Here is a 21306-nt window from a genome sequence, read left to right as displayed (position 1 = left end):
TTCTTTCATGGTCAGTCTACTCTTGAACACATGAGTCATAGTTGAAAGAAACACTGGACAAAAGCACTGTGTCTGCGATATTTGCCTCCGCTAAGGTCCAAGCGATAATCTCCTGGAGCTAGGTTAGGTCATGTCCCTGGCTCATTCTTCACAAGGAGTATTGATCAATAAGGTGCTTTAATGCTAGACTCTTATATGGAGATATTGTGCTATTTGTAGTTGTAATGGCAGACATGCATATGGTCACGGTCGGGGTACTCTTCAAAATTCTTATTATTGTCCTTTTATTGAGACCTGAATATTTGTTCAGATTTTTATAGATATGCAGATATATCCAGTTTTGACTATTTTTTACAGAGTGCTAAATTTTCGTCTGGTTGGTAACTACAGCTATTATTTATTTGTAATTTAGTACTGACGCAACTCGTTGTGATATTCTCACTCTTTCATTTGTTGTTGTCCACCCCTGCGGAAGGAACATGCAAGTTATTACGTATAAACCGGATACTGTAATGAGAAAGGAGCAAGATGCATTTCTAGGATTTGGTATTGAGAGTAGTGAAAGAATAACTAGTCTCGATTATGATTGGTTGAACTTGGGCCATCTGTTGTATGCAACATGGCTGTCGATATCATGGACGTATAGCGTATATTCGATAATGTAGTAAAATCTAGTGTACGTGAAATTTCACACAACGCAAATTTTGTATAAAGAAAAAATTCAGTTCTCTATACTTCAGATGGTATGTCATGACGATTCGAATGCTATAGCAAATAATTAAAAGGATAAAATTACATGATAGTGCAGATTGCAAGCATTGACAGTACGAGAGAGAAAGAGAGAGCGAAAGAGAGAGAATATATAAATTTATATGTATATGTAGAATATTACTTGGGAGTTTGAGAATCGAGTTCGGTAAGTGCCGTTGATTTTATGATAGAATGTATTTTCTAGATTCTTCATATAAATTTTGAATTCGTTGGTCACTATTCTTTTGCTCTAAGCTTTTATAAGTGAAATAGCACAAAGATCGAACTTTGCACAGATAAAGGTTTTAGTAACACCGAATAAAAATTCGCTGCCACTAAATTGATGTTTTCCCTTTAACTACTCCTCAAGGGAAAACATCAATCTAATTTTGAATGCACATATAATCAAAGTGTATCCCCCCTCCTGTTGCCTTGTTTTTGTCGAATGTTTGCGTACTGAACCCGTGTAGTGTACTCAATTAATCTGCACAGCTTTTCTTGAAATAAATTGAATTACTTGTTACGTATGTTAACTTATGTATACAGTATATAATTTTTAGACTTCGGCGCAAGCAGCTCGTAAATTCGTCGTAATTTTGTATTATGATTCATTTTGAAATTAGTACAAACATCGTTAAAAATTGATTTAATACATAGGTTTAGTATTAATGGTCAGAACGATGAGTACAAATATAATTTGACAAAAAGAGAAAAACTAAGTAAAGGATTTAGGCTGTTATTTATCATTATATCTTCGTACGAAGTAATAAATAGGTATATATTCATTTTACACTACTGTGCTGATAATGCTCCATGAATGGACGTAAATAAGATAGATAAACAGAGTGTTTTATTGGTAATACCAATTACAGTTTTGTATGCTTGTTATAAATTAGCTGTCAGACGGTATCTTTAAATGTCGTTTCATTAATAAGCGAAATTTGACTGTTTTATACATTAACTTAAAGGGGCTTATTTGTGGTGGGTCTTGTTAGTCATGTAACATTTTTGACCACTTTTTGGTAATTTGTAGCTTTTCATCCCAAACTTCCTGCCCTACAATATCACAAGCAAATGGTTAATGTTCCCCTTTGTTATATTGTACGATTAACATTTCAAGTGTATTTGTTTGCTACAATAGTCCAGGTTCGGCAGACAACCTCACTGGGGCCTCCCTTTTATTATAAATTTTAAATATATACAAAATCTTCCCCTGCACATGGAATTTGGACCTGAGAAAGCTCACCCTCCTGTTCTTGCTCTTGGTGCAATTATTTTCATGTCATATTTCATATACACTATCTGAAAGAAACCCACCAGGAAACTCTGTAATAACTACAGTGAATTTTATGAGTTAAAAGCATTTGAGTTCTTTATTCTCTCATGTTGACATTCCTGAATCAAGAAAAGATATATTTGTAACATTTTTTTTCTTCTCAGACTTTAATCATCATAAATTAAGTAAGTCTGATTAAAATTAAAAAGTTTGTAACACTTTTGATACAAAATAATTTGTAGGAAGTTTCAATAATGCACCATTTTCCAGATTTGAAAAGATCATTGATTCTCATCCTATCGAATAAAACAATTTAAGGTAGAGATGTAAAGTTATAAAAACAAAAAAACAAACACAGATTCAAATAGCAGACATCAGTGAAGCTAAGTCAAGCCTTGTAAATTCCATTGCCAACACTTCTAGTTTTTTCCATTTGTCTACTCATCATTTCAGAAAATTTCAACATACTGTGTAATACACACATTACCCATGGGGTGGGGAGTATAATAAATGAACATTATATTGTTTAGCATAAATTCAATGAAGAGGTTATTAACACTGAATGACTATATTTGACCTTTTATTTTTTTTTAGTCTACTGCATAACTGCATTGATCTACTCCACTTTTTTATTCAGTGTCGGAAATGGATGTATTATTAATTTTATAGTGTGACCCTGAAATTTGATGTAATCCCAGATAAAAGTCTAGTGGATTTAAATATGGTAATTTTGTAGTCCACTACTTTGATCCCTCCTACTAATCTTTTGTCCTATACATGCTTAATCTAGAAACAAACAATGAAAATTGCAATTTGTTTCAGACCTGTAGTATTAAATGTTATGAATTGTTGAATTATTTTAAAAAAACTTAATGTATTAGTAATTTTATGGGTGCCATAGTATAACTTGCATTCTTATTAAGATGTAAATGGCTGTCTCAAGCACAAAAGGCTTTCAGTCAGTGTTATTGCAAGTTGTATCATGAAAACAAATTGTAAGCGTTTGTGTAATGGTCATGAAATTAAGATTCTTCTTAGCTTTTATTCCATATGGTGTTGCATGCATCAGCTGTTTTTATCTTTGTTCTCTGTTTTTCTTCTCCTACCTCTTTGTCTTTCACTGCATTTAACCTTTTCTTCTGTTATCTTTCTCTTCCCACTAATTTCCATTTCTATAATCTGGTTTGTAATGTAGTCTTTGTCTATCCTCTTATGTATCCATGCTATCTTAATCTGTTTTCCGTTGATTTTTTTTGTGAATGGGCACAATTTCTATGCTTCCCCTCACACTTATTCCTGATCCTATCCTTTCTGATCACCCAACACATCCATCTAGGCATTCTCATTTCTGTTGGTTTTTTTTTTTTTTTTTTTTTTAGGAGCATTAGCAACTAAGGCCATATTTCTCCGGGATATGCGGTGGTCATTCCCTGACCTTTCCGCATCCTCTGTATTTGGTGGTGACAGGCTCGAACCCCGGTCTAATCAAGAAGCGTGTGCTATGCACTGCTGCTCCTTCCCACCTGGCTACGGAGACGCCACCCATCATTTCTGTTGTATGCTTTTGCATACATGATATCTCAACACTCCAGTTTTAACTCCTATTCATTACCACCTGTCCTGGTAAATTTTTTTTTTATACAATACTTTTCAGTTTCTCTGGTATCTTATCACATAACATTCCTGATACTTTGCCTACTCTGCTGCTGTCTTAGTATCTTTCTTTATTTCAACTGTTTTTACAATTGATTTTTTCTCCTCTTACCTGGATTGGTTCATTTTTATTCCTCCTGTTCATCTGGTTCTCCTATGTCTTTTTTTTTTATTTATTTTTTTTTTTATTATGGAAACCCTAAGCATGAGAGGTATTAGAACCTATAATACTTAGTACTGTGCATGGGTTGAAGGTTGAGAAGTTGAAGTCCTGCTTCACTCCATTTCTGAAACACTTTATGTAACTGTCTTGGCTATGTTTAGCTTAAAGCCCCCTTTTTTCCCAAGCTCTTCTTCCATTTCTTTACACTTTGTCTTAATTCCTCTCTATTTCAATCCATCAAGGCTACATCATCTGTATATATCATGGCCTGTGGTTCTTCTCACTCTTCTACCACCTCCTCACCTAGCACCAATCCTTGGTGAAGTCCAACTATGATGTCAGAGTAGTGGGATTCTTCAGAGTGTTCTAACCCTTATCTGGCTGCCATCATACATGTCCATTACTTTCTCTGGTATTCCCTTATTTCTCATTGCCTATCAAATCACTTCTGTTGGGTATCTCTCTCTGTCTGTGCTGCTTTTTTTTTTTTTTTTTTTCATCATTATTGCTGCTGACACTGCAGCCATTGTACTTTGTTCTGGGATAAATCTTTCTTGGTGCATAATAGCCACTGCTGCTAATGCGCCATTAAAATTTTAAACCAACCAACCAATCTGGGATAAATCCAAATTGGTTTTCTGGTGCTGTACTCTCTCCTCTGCTCCTCTTGTTAATTATCCTTTCATAGATCTTTAGTTTCTAACTAGTTAGATGGTCAGTAGTTACCATAAACTTTTATATCTTCTCACCTCTTTTAGATAGTCTCAATTATCCATGGATCTAGTATTTTTTCTCATTTCATCACTTTATTAAGGAAGTGAAACCACTCAGCCCCCTCTCCCCAGGATTTTCCAGACTTCTCCTGTTTTATTTCTTTCCATTTTCATCACCTTTGTGGATTTACTCGTTATTTGTACTTTCTACCATTCCTGTACCCACTTAACCTAGTCTCTTTCTCTCTGTTCTTTATTTTCTTCATTCAGGAGTTCCTTAAAATACTCTTCCCATCGTTCACATATTTCCTGTTCATGATCAGGGCTTATATTCAGCCAAGTTGGCTATTGATGAGATACTGGTGCTTGCACATCATGCCCTCACAATTATTTCACCCTTGAAGACATATAGATCCAATTCTGTCCCATTTTTCCTTGCAGACATTCAAGAACTGATAGCCAAGTGCATGGGTTGAAGTAAGGGAATAAGGGAATACTAAAATCTTGTATCAGCCATTCTGACTTTGCTAATGCAATGCCAACTCAGCATATACAATACAATTGTATGTGTGAAAATGGGACAATATGTGGTTGGTCATATGTATAGATAGATCCAATTCTGTCCCATTTTTCCTTGCAGACATTCAAGAACTGATAGCCAAGTGCACAAACTAAAATCTTGTATCAGCCATTCTGACTTTGCTAATGCAATGCCAACTCAGCATATACAATTGTATGTGTGAAAATGGGACAATATGTGGTTGGTCATATGTATAGATTAAATGACAACAAAGTACACTGTTTCACTATGTACCATGTTTAATATCATATACCATGTGAATGTGTTTCAAAATGTATTTATTGAAGTGTTATCATATCAATCTGCACTTAAAATATTGACAATGTTTTGAGAATCTACTGATCCCTGTCTTCAGGCCTCTTTAGTAGGGAAGACACTTATCTGTAGAGTGGCTGATAGAGCAAGCAGCTACAGATTTTTATTTATATCAGGACTTTGCACACCAGCAACAGAAGTTCAGATGCGATATTAGGCCCATGACTGTCAGAATTGACCTGACACCCAAAATGACAATTCCATTTATTGATGTTAGTGCAATGGTCCCTTTGTCTTCTGTTTCGCGAGGGGAAGGTGTGTGTGGGGGAAACTCAGCCCATTTCAAGGGCAAATCTACAATTACTAAAATATATTTATTCTCCACTTCAGACATTGGAAAAGAGCTTGCTGCATCTACAGCAATACAGTGAAAGGCTTCAGATGGAGTGCCCAGACTGTAGTTGTGCCACTTGAGACAAATACTGTTATTTGTGGTTCTACCAAAGTTACTAATATCTTCAGAAGATATTAGTAACATTGGTAGAATTAAAATTTTTTTAAATTGTTGAGCATCACCAAACTAGGTGAATCTGCTTGAGTCTTATTACAGACACACTCTCAGTTATGACAAGCTAGGGCTTGCTACTTGGGAGTCTAAAATGCTAATGAAACTGATATTCGGGTGACACATCAGTTGAAGTGGACCGAATTTCGGTGTAGTCCGGTCATTCTGTGATAAGTAGATCCTCCGCTTGCACTTCATGAGACGGCGGGATTTTTAGTAATTGTGGGTATAACTCCCATGTGCAAGTTGTGAAATACTGCACCTAGTATACTGGAGTTAACAACATGCGTTTGAACCAACATAAGTGAAGGTTGAGGTGTGGCATTCACACCACAGAGAGGAATGTTACCCCTCCGTGTTACCAAGCAGTACTAGGTGGTAGATGACTCAACTGGTGCATTACCACCACGATGCTTATTGGAGACTTAAAGTAAAAACCATGTTTAGTCACCAGAGCAAAACTCTGGCAACCTCCATCTCTGCCATCATATAGTTTGATTGATGTCTTTTGATGTTATGATGGGCATCATGGTGAGATCCAGTCTTCTTGCATTTCAAGGTTACATTGGGGTAGAATTTTTTTCAGCATGTCTGTGCTTGCTAACAGGAGAGACTGCTTCTACAGGGATGGGATACACTTAAATAGAAAGGGTGCAAGAATATTTGCTAATGTTATCGAGGCAGTGTTAGGTGGGTCAGAAAACTGCTAGTTTGGGGGGGGGATTCACAGACTAAAAGATTAACGGTAGCCACAGGCAGAAGCGAAAGTGATTCTTGCACTGCTTCTATTGTAATGAGCAGCCCAGAGAGCAAGTTGCTGGGGTTTTCAATAGCTGCTTGGAGTCATCGTGGAACAAGTAAATACATGGGCTGTGTTAGTGTAAAGAGTAAGAACAAGTGCATGTACACTAGTGCTAGAAGTATAGTAAATAAAATTGATGAATTTGAAGTGCTGATCAAGAAATCAAAGGCAGATATTGTTGGGATATCAGAGACGTGGTGTCACACAGATATAAGCAGTGCAGAATTGGAATTTGGGGAGTACAATGTGTATAGGAAGGGTTATGCTGTTAGTTAAGAACCACACAAAATCTAAGGAAGTGCATCCAATTGATGTTGGTAGACAATGAAATGTTGAGTCTGTTTGGTGTGATATAAACACTGGGAAAGGGAAAATGAGTAGGAGTATGTTATAGGCCTAATGACTCTGATGAGTACAATGAACAGTTGTGCAGAGAAATAGAATGGGCAATTAAATCAGAATGTCTTGTAAAGGGGGATTTTAACTTTCCGATATTGACTGGAACTTGTGGGTTAGACATTCACAATTTAATAAGACTTTTGTGGATTTATTGGAGGATTGTTTTTTACAGCAACGTGTTCGAGGGGCAACCGGAGGGAGTAATACCCTTGATCTGATTATCAGTAGTGATTATTCATGTGTTAAGAATTTGCAGATAAAGGAACCACTAGGTGACAGTGATCAGTGTATTGATGTGGGATTTACTTAAAGATGTAACTATGATTAAGGGTAAAGGGATGGGTTTCATAAAGGTGACTACATAGGTCTCAGACAATTTTTAAATTCTATAGAGTGGGATCAACTGATGTTACCATTGGTGAATTCTAAATAGGAAGCCTTCAGGGACTTAATCTTGGAGGCTACTGGGCTTTTTATACCAACTAAGAAATACTGTTCAAGGTTCAGGCCTAAATGGATGTCAGAAAAATTAATGAGGCTTGTGGCAGAGAAGAAAAATGCATGTAAATTATCAGGCGGCACATAAGCCTACGACAGATATAAGCGAAGGCAGATTACGAGAAATCTTTGGCAAAGGATGCAAAGAAAAACAGCAGAGTTCTTTACTTATGTAAAGTCTAGAAGGAAGGGGATGAATCAGATTGGCCCACTTAACATAGATGGTTTGACTATTGATGATCCTGCTCAAGTAGCTGATAAACTGAATGAGTATTTTGCATCTACATTCACAGATGAGGAGTTATTCAAGGAGGGAAATGCCAGATGTTTATCAAACTCTAACAATGAGCTAAGTGATTTTGTGATAACTGAGAGCAGAGGGGAGGAAAAATTGTTGAAGTTAAACATAAAAAAGGCATCTGGGGCAGACGGAATATATCCAGTTATAATGGAGGTTGTGGAAGTTGACAGCTTAAATAAATTTAAGGCTTTACTAGACATTTGGAATGAATGGATGGGTGAAATATGAAGGTTTCCCCCCCCCCCCCTTTTTTTTTGGCTGATGTTGTATAAGCTTGCTTTCTTGCATCATATGCCTGAACTAATGCTAATCTCTAAAGCAGTGTTTGCAGGCTTCCCACTGGTAAGTCTGCCAGAATGCAGAATGAATCTGTTGGTGACTCTCTAGGAGCCATCAGGATCAGCTAGTGTATAATATTTCTCTACCTCTTATTAGTGTATAATATTTCTCTGCTTGTACTCTGCCAGATAGTGACCTAAAGGAGTCAGAATAGTGTGTATGTGAGGGCATTGTCCAAGCCACATTATAGGAAGGAGCTGGGTATATTCTTGCTCTATGTATGCCATAGGCAAAAATTTCATTACCTTATACAACATGGCCCACCCCATATTTTCTTACTATTGTATACATCATGAATAGTGAAACTAATAGAACTACTTATCTCCTTTTTTTTTTTAAACTTCTTTGGATTATGATCTCCCTATCCCATTCTGCAGAATTCATCTGTTACATCTACCAATCTAACAGTTACACCAATCACTTGGAAATCTTTGATTTCCTTTCTTTGAAATTCAACTTTCTCCAGTGCAACTTTCTTAACAGTGAAGTAATTTTCTTTGGCAATTTTAATGTTCACTGCTCCAGTTGGCTTCAGTTTTCTAGCCACATGGACCCAGGTAGTTGAGATGCTGAGTCTTTATTTTTCTTACTGATGACTTCAAACAGATTGTTCATTTACCTATCAGAATACCAGTGGTGCACTATGGCCATAGATGCTGATGCGCCAAAAAAATCCCCAACCAACCAACTAACCAACCAACCAACCAACCAGAATACCTGACAATCATAACTATGTAGCCAACACTCTTGATCTTTTTCTTACAAACTCTTCCAAGGTACACGGTTGAGGTGAGTGGGCCTCTAGGCACCTCTGATCATAACTTGGTAATAGTCTTTCACCAATGGAAATTTTGCCTGGTGGCAGTTCTCATCCTCATGTTGTTTGGAATTACAAGAATGCAAAATGTAATGATCTGTGAGAGTTCTTCTTTTCTTTGGTTGTATTGCTGTTTTAAATCTTCTGATGTCATTGTTTGTTCAGATCATGTCAGTGAAACTGACCTTGTAGGTATGAAATGCTTTATTCCACACTCCACCTTAAAGTCTCAGCCTTTATTTAAACCTTGGTTTCCAATAAATGTGCTAAGGTTTTCTGAGATACGAATTTGCATATATCACAATTGGCTTGCATCCAAACTACCAGGTTTGTTTTCTGCCTATTACAATTGTAAAGTAGTTATTAACGAGTCCAAACTAATTTTGAACAGACCGAGTAGAAAACTTGTATCCTCTCCAAATAGTGTCACATTCTGGTCTGTTGCTGAATCTGTTGGCTACACTTTTGCCTATCAGTACTCCCACCTCTGTTAAAATCAAATGGTTCTATTGCCTCCACAACTAAAGATAAGGCCAACTTACTAGTATGCTGCTTTTTTTCTGATTCTTTTATTGACGATCTTAGCAAACCATATACTACCATTCCCAGTATACTCCACTTAGTGTCTCCTATGGTCTTCCATCAAAAGGATGTTAGAAGAATTTTGAACTATCTTGATGCCAGGGAAGCTCCAGGTCCTGATGGTATTTCTCCACTTGTTCTCAAAACCTGTGCTCCTGAGTTTGCTCGTGTTCTGTGTCACCTTTTTATAATTTCTTATTCCACTGGGTGTTTTTCTTTCTGCTTAGAAATTTGCTCATATCCAGCCAGTTCCTAAAATGGATGACAAGTCCCTCCCATCCATTGTCCCATTGCAATTACTTCTCATTTATAGTGGCCTCGTACTATGGTTTATGGCCAAAATCCCTCTGGCCCACCATGGTTTCTCGATAGAGAAAAAATATGAAAAATATTACTTATTGTCCCATTGCAATTACTTCTACTGTTTTAAAAGTAATGGAGAAATAAATTAATTGCCAACTCTTAAACTATTGTCAGTATGGATTCTGTCAGTGTCGATACACTTGCATTATATTGACTTATGTTATCCATGTATGAAAAATTCAATTGAAGTTCTTGGTAAAACTCAGGCAGTTGCTCTTGACATTTCTAAGGCTTTTGATTGTGTTTGGCGTAAAGGCCTCTAAATAAGATTCCATCTTAAGGATTGTTGATTTTTTTTTTTTTTTTGCAATTGGGTATCCAGTTTTCTCTGTGACCATTCACTTGGGGGTGATGGTAGATGGCTCTCCTCTTACTTCTGTACTAATAAATAAATAAATAAATGAATCTTTATTGTGAAGTACAGAGCTATAGCACAATATCCCATCACGGTGACAAGTGCCAGGGGTTCACATGTAGCAACTTGAGAAAAACAGAATAAAATATGGCATACAAATATAAAACAGGTTAAAAAATACAGCGTATAAATACAAAAAGGCTACAAAATACTCCTCCAGTATAAATGCAAAATACAGTATAAATGCAAAAAGAAATACAAATACAGTCAGTCTTCGTATAACATGTGTTTACACTACACGAATTCGATCATACACGATTTATAAATAGGGGAACAATATCTTTTATAACACAAACCGAATTCGCTTATGCATGATTCACCTTTGCATTTACAAGAAATGGCAGTCGAACGCAGAATCACCCCAACTGAACGCAACACGATAGGAATGAAGAGAAGATTCTGAAAATGTATTTATGTTTTTTATATCAGTGAAGGGGAAACACATTTCACCATAATGTAAAAACCCACACGATTCCAGCAATCTGTATTATCACAAATGCAATTAGATCAAGTTTGCTACCAGTTTATAACAAATTCCACTAGCAGAAACGCAACTGGAAATTGTTTTTATTGTTTTATGGTAGTAACCCCTAGAAATGTGCTTTAGTAAAATGTGAGGTGTTAATAGTGTATCCCTGCCTTTACGGTGTTGTTTATTCAGTTGCTACACACCTGTTATTGTTATTTGTCATTTGGTTTTTAGGAGCATTAGCAACTAAGGCCATATTGCTCCAGGATATGTGGTGGTCATTCCCTGACCTTTCCGCATCCTCCGTATTTGGTGGTGACGGGCTCGAACCCCGGTCTAATCAAGAAGCGTGTGCTATGCTACACGCGCACAGCTTTGCTTATGTGTATCAAGCGTGTCTCCTCGTTTTGTAATTTTGCTTTATTCCCTAAAAATGAGCAAAATACTTAAAAGGTGTGAAAAGGAAGCATCCTGGTGAAGACACTACAGATTCAGAGAGAGAGAGAGAGAGAGAAAGAAAAGCAATATCGATAAACAGAGGCGGACTGGGTCAAAAATTCTTACCCGAGAAAATTTATAGTGGCCTCGTACTATGGTTTATGGCCAAAATCCCTCTGGCCCACCATGGTTTCCCCGGTAAGGCTTATGGCCAGTCCGCCTCTGTCGATAGAGAAAAAATATGAAATTGTGAAACGTTTTGAGCGAAATGAAAGACCATGTGATATTGCACGTGCTACAGACCTAAATGAGGCAACGCTGAGAATTACAAAGAATGCAGAGAAAATAAAAACAACTTTCATAGCAAAGTTTCATTTCAAAGTGTAATTAAAATCCATTAGAGTAAGACACAAAATTGAAAGAGATGGAACGGCTGTCATCTGTTTGGATAGAAAATCGAACAAAAAACAAGTTTGCTTACTATAGAAGCAAAAGCATTAGCAATATTTTATTACAGTCGTAATAAAATACGTAACTATTTTATTACGATTATTTATTGTGTTTGGTAATGTTTTGGTTACAAATGTGTGTTCAATCTTGGGTGGCCGGCACCTAACCCTATTTTTCCCGTAGGGCCTGTTGTTTATATTGCACGATTTTGCATTGCACGAGGGTTTCTAGGAACACAACTATCGTGCTATACGAGGACTGACTGTACAGCATAAAAGTACAGAGCTGAATACAAATAGAGAAAAACAGAATACAACTTGGCAGTGATTCAGCAGGGCTCCAGTGATGACAGATGTGAACGTCGGGATGGGATCATCGCGATCCTCTTTTAGTAGGTCAGGGTACAAGGGCTTTGATAAAGTTGTATCTGTCCTTGTTACTTATTAGCCTGTCAAAGTCGCCATCCATGCAGTTCAGGGTGGTGAGCATCTGCTTGGGGAGAAACCTCTCAGTGATTGCAAGCCCCTTGTGGTGAGCCATAAGTGCAGGTTGATGATATTAGGCTTGGCTTGCTTAGAGATGCTTAGGCTTGATGATCTTAGACTTGGCTTGCTTAGAGATGCTTAGGCTTGATGATCTTAAGGCTTGGCTTAGAGATGCTTGTCATACTCTTCACAATCTTCCAGTCTGTAGATTACTCCCACTCTCATTATACCTTTACTTCCAACTAACTCATACCACACAGATTCTATGCTGGCAGACATAACTTCAGACATAGCAAAAGCTCATTTTGCACTCAGGCTGCTTTTGATAAGAAGCATGATCCCTTCTATTTTCCCTATCTTTCCTAAATACATTATACATACCATAGCCATACTTGTCATCCCCAATTTCCGGGTGCACCATGTTTCTGTTAACCCTATTATGTCAGCATTAGTTGTCCTAGTCAATTTGAACACATTAGTTGTTCAAATTCAGCCATTTTATTGACAAGACTTCTGACATTATTATAGCCATAGTCAAGACTAAGTAATCATCTATAGTTTACTACTTAGACCTACTCCTTGAAGTTATTTAGGTTTGTATCCCAAGCTTTATCTTTCCCTTCATTTGAAAACTTTGCTACCCTCAGAACATGCATCAGCTGTTTTGGCAAGAAACAAGAATTCTTGAGGGTGAGCGAAAGCATTATTTTGCCTCTTAACTCTTACTCTGTCTAGAAACCTTCCGTCTGATCAATGATTGCCAGTATGGATTCTGTCAGTGTCAATCCACTGGTGATATTCTGGCTTATGTTACTTACCCATTTATGGACAAATTCAAATTCGGTGAAACACAAGCGGTGGCTCTTGACATCTCAAAGGCTTTCGATCGTGTTTGGCATAAAGGTCTTCTAAACAAGCTTCCATCTTATGGTTTGCCAACTGTTTTTTTGTAATTGGTTATCCTGTTTTCTCTCTGACCTCTCACTGAGAGTGATGGTTGATGATTCTCTGTGTTCTAATTTCTGCACTAATAAATCCTCCAAGGTTTAGTCCCCCCCCCACACACTCTTTTCCTCTTATATATATTAATGACCTTCTTCCATTGACCGGATATCCTATCCATAGTTTTGCCGATGATAGCACATTGCATTCTACTTTCCAGTTTGAGAAACCTCACCCTGCTCAATCAGCTTCAACTTCCTGAATATCCACTCAATCTCCAGGTAATTCTCCAGTGGGGCAAAGATAACTTAGTTGATTTCAATCCTTCTAAAACTGAGTCTTGTCATATATCTTGCAAAAAGGATTCTTCTGTTCCTGTACTTATCTTTGGTGAACTCTGATTTCTAGGCAAGATGATATAGCTCTTTTTGGGATTACCCTGTCTTCTAATCTCTCTTAGCACAAGCACATTACAAATATTGCTTCCTCTGCATCTAAAAAACTTTGCTCTCGGCATTACTTTTCTTCCAAACTTCAAATTGTTCACTCTGTTCAAATCACAAATCTGCTCTTCCATGGAAAAAAAATAATGTTCCCACATCTGGGGCAGTGCCCCCCAAACCTCTCTCAGGCTTCTAACCTAACTGCCCTCTCATTCAGAAGAGGGCAGTTAGGTTAATTAATAACTCATCTCTAACAGAGTCTCTCCACTCTCTGTCTCATAGATGTACTGTTTCTGCTGCATACCTTTTCTATAGATACTTCCCCGGGCAATGTTCTTCTGAATTGGCTTCTGTAATTCCCGCTCTCTGTTTTAAAACAGTCTGAACATGTGCCGCCACCACCCAACATCCATTTACTGTCCAACTTCAAACTCACAGAACCAACTTTTCATCTTCCTCGTTTATTCATTGAACTGCTGTTTTCTGGAACAACCTTCCTTCATGCATATTTCCTGAAAATTAGTGTACAGAAGTTCAAATCTAACGTCAACAAATATCTTCTTTCATCTTCTCAGCATTCATGCGCGTTGCTAAAGTACTATAGGTTCTAATACCTCTTGTGTTTGAGGTTTTCATAAAAAAAAATAAATAAATAAATTGAATACTTGTGTGAGGTGTTTTGGAATGGAAAGGGAAGTGAGGCACATGGACATGCAGCCGTCTTTTCTGACAATGTGGAAAACCTTGCAATTATCATGGCTACAGACCCCTATGGACATCTTCAGACATCTTGTGCAGTCAGTGCCTAGGCATATAGCATTAGCATTAGTAGAGGCGTTTGATGCAAGAAAGCAAGCTTATGCAGCATCAGCCAAAAAAATTAAAGTAAAATAAATAAATAAAAAATAACCACTTCCACTTCACCCCTCTGTTCGTTCGAAATACCTGTCCAGCCGAGCCTTAAACTTATTTAGGCTATCAACTTCCACGACAAGGGATGGAAGTCTGTTCCACCTACCAACCACCCGCTGGCTAAAGGCAAATTTCCGCACATCTATCCTACATCTGTCTTTCCTCAATTTGAATTTATGCCCTCTCAGGTGATTATTCTGAGCAAGAGGAAGAATCCCATCAGCATTGAGCATGCTCAAACCATTCAAGGCTTTGTACACCTCTATCAGATCACCTCGCTGCTGCCTAGTCTCCAGACACTGTAATTCACAAAACTTAAGCCTTTCTTCGTAAGAGCACCCCCTTTGTTCCATTCACTAATCTTGTTGCCCTTCTCTGTACTTGTTCTAGCAGCTCTACATCCTTCTTGAAATGAGGTCTCCAGGCCTGTATACAGTACTCGAGGTGTGGCCTGACCATTGCCTTATACAAGGGAATAATCACCTCCTTATCCCTGCTAGAAAAATTCCTATATATCATTGACAATACACCATGAGCTACTCTTGCAGCCTGTCTGCACTGTCTGCACTTCATATCTCCCTGCACAACCACCCCGAGGTCCCTTTCATTCTCTACCACTGTCAGTGTAGTACCACAGAGTTGATACGTTGCTCTGGGGTTGCTGTTTCCCATATGTAGTACTTTACATTTGTCAATGTTAAACTTCATTTGCCACCTCTCAGCCCATCTGCTGAACCTTTCCAGATCCTGTTGCAGCAGCATAGTGTCAGTAGTGTCCTTGACAACTCTGCCAACCTTCGTATCGTCTGCAAACTTGGACATTAAGCTTGATATACTATCATCAATATCATTTATAAATACAGAAAACAATAAAGGACCCAATACTGAACCCTGAGGGACTCCACTAATAACATTAGTCCACGATGAGCAGCGTCCATTGATTACCACTCTCTGTCTTCTCCCCCTCAACCACCCCTTTATTCATAGCAGCAATTTGCCTCCAATGCCACACTGCTCCAATTTGTGCAGCAGTCTTCCATGTGCAACAGTATCAAAAGCCTTTCTAAGATCCAAGTATATAGTATCAAAGTTATTCCCTGCATCCAGTTCTTTTGTGACTGCATCATAGTATCCAATCAAATTGGTCAGGCAAGACTTCCCCTTAACAAAACCATGCTGTGTCTGAGCTATAACTGAAGTCTTGTCTAGATGATCCTGCAGTGCCTCTTTAACCAGTGCCTCCATTAATTTTCCGAGAACAGAAGTTAAACTCACAGGTCTATAATTACTTGTGTCAGCCTTTGATCCTCCTTTGTGAATTGGGGTCACATTTGCACATATCCAGTCCACGGGTACTTCCCCTGTGGCTATTATCCTATAGTGGCTGTTATCCATGTTAATTCAGTGATCACTGAGTGAGATGTTTTGGAACGGGAAGTGAGGCACATGGACATGCAGCCTTCATCTATTCCGACAACTTACAAGGTTTTCTATGGTGTAGAAAACCTTGCAAGTATTATGGCTGCAGACCGCAGTGGACATCTTCAGACGTTTAGTGGCAGTCAGTGTTATCCATGTTTATGGTGGCCCAACATGGTATTAGGTAAGCAGTCTTAAATCAGTGAACACTAAGTGTATATGTGCCTATTTGTGCTCTTTGTAATTCTAACATAGCCCATATAATTGTGTCCCATGGGGATCCCCAACTGTTCTTATTAGCATCTCCACCCTGCTTTCCAGACTACTGCATGTTCAAATAGAAGATGCAAGAATCACTTTCTCTTCTGCTTGTCATTGCTTTTAAACTATTAGTCTGTTTATCAGACCTCTCCCCCCCTACCAAACTAGCAGTTGCTGTCTGACAGATACAGATGACAAAGCAGATACCTCTCTTGGTTGATTAATTAAAAAACTAACATTTTTGGTATGTATGAAAATATTGTTTCAATTAATAGTGAAAAAATTTATTTCACTGCACATTACAGTGTGTGGTTGTACCTCATTTTTATTAGATTAAAACAAAAACTTTGTGTTTAAATTTTATATACAGTAACTCCATTTAAGAACTTTTTCATTTTCATATTAATGTGTAGAAATCTTTTCCTCAAGGCAGATTGGCAATAAGATCAGATAAAACCACTAATGGAGATTTTATTTCAATCATAGGTTTTATTATTATTATTAATAATGGAAAATGATGCAAGAAACCAAGCTTATACAGCATTGGAAAAAAAAATTACCATTTCATCCTCCAATAGCTTGTCCAGTTCTTCCTTGAATTTATTCAAACTATCTGCTTCCACAACAACGGGTGGAAGCTTGTTCTTGCATTGACCACTGGTTGGCTGAATGCAAACTTCTGCACATCTATTCTGCAACCATTCTTCCCCAGTTTAAATTTATGTCCACTCATGTGCGTAGTCTGAGCAAGAGGAAGGATTCCATCAGAATTGAGTTTACTCAAGCCGTTCAAAGCCTTAAAGACCTCAATCAGATCATCTTGCAGGTGCCTAGTTTCTAGATGCTGCAGTTTGCAGAACTAAAGCTTTTTTTGGTAAGGCACCCCTTTGTGCCTTGCACCAATTTAGTTTCCCTTCTTTGTACCCATTCCAGCAGTTCCTCATCCTCCAGACCTGTATACAGTTGTCATGGTGTGGCTAGACCATTGCCTTATACCAGTGTTTCCCAAACTTTTTTTAGTCACAGAACACTTTTCATCTCACAAATTATTTGCGATAACTGTCATTATACTTTTGTTTTCGTCTTTTTATTAGTGGGTTCCTGTTTTTTCACTTTGGATTTCTGGGGAACAAAAGGCTGCGATTATTTATCTTCACTTTGAAGTGTGACACTATTGTGTTTGTTTTCATCGACCACAGTTGCATACTAGAAGTACTGTACTTTGCTTCTTGTTTTAAAGTTCCCTTTTTCAACCACAAATCTATGATCGCATATTTTAGTAATAATATTTCGAAAAACTAATAATTATCAAAATAAATTTATACAAGGAAGTGAGTTTAGTTATGATATCGGTTCACTTCCTCTCCTTCAACCCGTGTACTCTAGGCTAAAACACATGCGAATGGCATACTGGATCACTACATTGCTACTTTTTTGTAGGTATCATTATCTCTACACATACTTCTCTATGCAAAGCCCGCCAAAATAAAGTGTTCTGCAGTCTGTTAATTATTAGTCTATGCCAGTATATTAATAACCGAAAAAAAATTATGTTAAATATTATAATGATACAAAAGTGGTGTACGCTACAAATGTGCAAAATTTATTTATTTATTTTTTTAAATTATGATTACGATTTTTCGTGGAACACTTGTTCACATCTCACGGAACACAGCTTGAGAAATGCTGCCTTATACAATGGGATAATCGTCTCCTTATCCCTGCTAGAAATTCTCTGTTTATCATTGAGACCACAGAGTAGTAACATACAGAGTATCCACTCTCTTAGGCTGTAATGTTAATTTCAGTTACGTTAAAACACACAGAAAGTGGAGCCACCAGTTTCGGACCTAAGATAGAGGTTGGAACATTGTGAAGAGTTCATGGAGAATTTTCTACAGTTTTGTATTTGTGACGGACAATATACAGTTCACCAATTATTAGTATGAAATATTCACAATTAATTATTGTTCCAATACAGAAAAAGACTATTAAAAGATGGAAGAGTAACGAAATAAAAACATAAGTAAAGATATTGGCAAGCTTAGATCAATAGTTATGATAGCAGTGTGGTAACGTTCAACGAAGTCATTTTCTCCTTCCTCAGTTCAAACCTCAATATTTTTTCTCCCTACTCTTTTCTCCCTTCTTTTACTTTAAATTCATTTCTCAAGTATACATATGGTAATTTACTTATGTTTTCGCATATTTAATTTTAATTTAATTCATTTCCTTTATTTATTACTTTTGGCATGTTCATCCTATAAAATGAACACTGCATCATGTAGCTGCTAACCACAGCCAATTATAAATTTTTTTTTTTTTTGTGTATTACAAAGAATCTGGAGTCAATGAAGAATTTGGAAGACGATTATCTTTGACTAAATTTTGACTGTTTTATTTCTGAGTTAATTTTCTTTAACAAAAGTTTTTTTTTCCCTCGCCTTTTTTCCATTATATATATGAGGTCAGCGTTTTTACTGTTTTGGCATGAAATTTTTACGGCCAGATGCCCTTCCTGACGCCAACCCTCACCCTTTATCTGGGTTGCGGATATGTGGTGGTCATTCCCTGACCTTCCGCATCCTCCGTATTTGGTGGTCACAAGCTCGAAGCGTGTGCTACGCACTGCTGCTCTTGCCCACCTGTCTACGGAGTAATTTAGCATTCTCTCATTTAGATCACTATTTGAGTTAGCATAATACAAAAAAAAAAAAAAAAGACAAACATCACACTTTAAAATTCAAATTCCTTTAATTTATGAAGCTTCTCATTACATATGAAAGATATTTGAATTATATGTAGTCTTCTGTAAATTGAAATAGAAATATCATCGCATGAACTGTCCTGTAATATATAAAAAGAGCATGTTGATTTAAGTCATAAAATTAAAAGCAAGACTAAAGACTTGTATGCCCAGTACAAGCAACATAAATAAATTAATAATAATAATTTCTGAAACAAGTGGGAGCTGTCATCTTCAAGAAATATCAGAACCTTTTTTTTTTTTCTAACTATTTAGCCAATTCTGAATGTTTTTTTTTTTTTTTTTTTTTTCCCCCATAAAAAGGAAACAAGTATTTTTCAGATTTACAATAATCTTCAGGTCTCTGGCTTTCAGAGCCATTCTGAAGATTACTTTGAAATGTCTCTGAAAGCCAGAAGAAGACACTTCAGTGATTTGGAGTTCACCAGACAATAGAATTCCATCCGAATTATGATGTTGTATCTTATTTGTGGATTTGTCATGTTTTATGTAGTTCAGAATGGTCAGTTAATCAGTTATTTATCAATTAATATTGCTTTTATACAACTGATCTCTATTAAAAAATCATGACACAATTTCCCCCTCTAGCTTTCACAGCACATGTTTAACATTTTCCAGTTACATGTATTTAACATATTTCAATTTTTTTTAAACAAAAAATGAAAAATTCATATTTTTCATTTTTTGTTTTAACATAATTTTCAGGAATCTTTGTGCTTGTGGTTCCCAATCCACTCAAAGTCAATAAAACATGTTTTATAAAGTTTTTTTTACAAAATTTTCCTTATGAAATACGAAATCAACTTCAGAAAATAAGATATTTGATACACATATCATTGTATTCAACAATTCCTGTGATCCTCACTTCAATCCATGCTCACTCACATTAAAATCTTTAAAATACAACAACAATTTGTCAATATCAAGATCTTTTGGGCCTAATAGTAAATCTTTACGTTTTTCACAATTGTTACTCTTTAAAATATTTCTGGCTAGGTAACCTGAGACATATGCCAGTACATTTTCATCATAAATATCCACATCCTCACTGTACCTGGTCGATTCTGACTCTTTCACTTTGTCAGTGAGGCTTACTGGATCACTTGCATCCTCGTGAATCAATTCAAGCAGAGTATCAGTATGGTTTGAGAGGTCAGGAAGAACAGCAGTATCATCATCTTCACAATTAGAGATAATGCACTTTGTTTATTCATTGTATGCATTTGTCTTTTTTCTGCATAGCTGTTAACTTGCTTCCTTAAACAATTTAGGAAAACAGAGCAGAATCCTGGTTTATTAGCAGTGTTCAACATTAAACGCTTCAGGGTTTTTATGCTTGGTAAATTGAGCTTCCTTCTCAATATCTTATAAATACTTAGGCTTTGAAGGTAACATTAAAAGCAAAAGCCTTGTCTATGGCTGTCCACCTTCTGCCTTTCAAGTTGCAATCAGGTGACCAAATCTGGGATAAAAGGAATCCATATTGTGCTGAAAATTCAGAACTTTCTTTTTAAACCTGGATGTAACTGATCTCAATGTTAAGATTTTTTAGATTTTGGGTGTTCTTTTTTTGGTGTTGGCCCATTTTCTGTATTTAACCCAGGTACTTCACGTAATTTTTCACTCAGCACAGTTTCTGTTTTGGGCATGGCTGAAAACCGTAGATTGAAGGTCTCACAATCAGTTGAAGGAGAAACACAGCATTTGGCTAAGCAAATTTGATAAGATTTTCCCTTTCAGTGCTTGTAAAACACCAATCATAAAAATGAGATCCACACAGTCTAGCATTATTATATAATAATAATGCATAATTATCTTGTCAAACACTATCATACTTACCTCTGTGATACTTATCAACTGCTTTCAGCCAGTCAGTAACATGGGAAAAAAAAAAGAAGTCAAAACCAGGGATGATAATTAAAAAAAAAAAACAGATTAATATGTGCAGGAATGGCATATTTATAGAACTACACATTTTGGAAGGGAATAGTAAACTTCCCAACCCAAGAATGTCTTTACATCTATAAATTTAAATTATTTAATTATTCGATAAACTATTACTTTGATTAATAGCAGTGCACTCTGTTCATATTAATTAACGTATTAAGTTTGGAATTAGTTATTAATTAGCTGTTCAGTAGGTGGCGTGTGTTTCTTTTTTTTTTCTTTTTTTTTTTTTTTTGACATTTCATTAAATATTTCCTGGTTCTATCAATTATGATAAATTATCTTAAACGTTCCTTTGGAAA

At 36.7% G+C, this 21306-nt stretch overlaps 1 protein-coding gene across 3 annotated transcripts in view; it reads left to right on the top strand.

Annotated features, from left to right (window-relative positions):
• The first annotated feature begins 610 nt into the window (after nt 1-610).
• The window catches only part of LOC150087963 (F-box/WD repeat-containing protein 7-like), a 186888-nt gene continuing 166192 nt past the window's right edge, over nt 611-21306 (top strand). For 2 of the 3 annotated variants that reach the window (XM_090369292.1, XM_090369290.1), the window contains exon 1: nt 611-916. The gene's annotated coding sequence lies outside the window, so the exon portion shown is untranslated. The remainder of the gene's footprint in view (nt 917-21306) is intronic. The other variant, XM_090369291.1, reaches the window with a different exon arrangement.

The sequence above is a fragment of the Mastigoproctus giganteus genome, chromosome 3 (assembly GCF_048544385.1).
Source record: "Mastigoproctus giganteus isolate SK-2022 chromosome 3, ASM4854438v1, whole genome shotgun sequence".
NCBI classification, from domain to species: domain Eukaryota; kingdom Metazoa; phylum Arthropoda; class Arachnida; order Uropygi; family Thelyphonidae; genus Mastigoproctus; species Mastigoproctus giganteus.
Note: the sequence above shows the minus strand (reverse complement) of the source record. Positions and strands in the feature narration are given on the sequence as shown.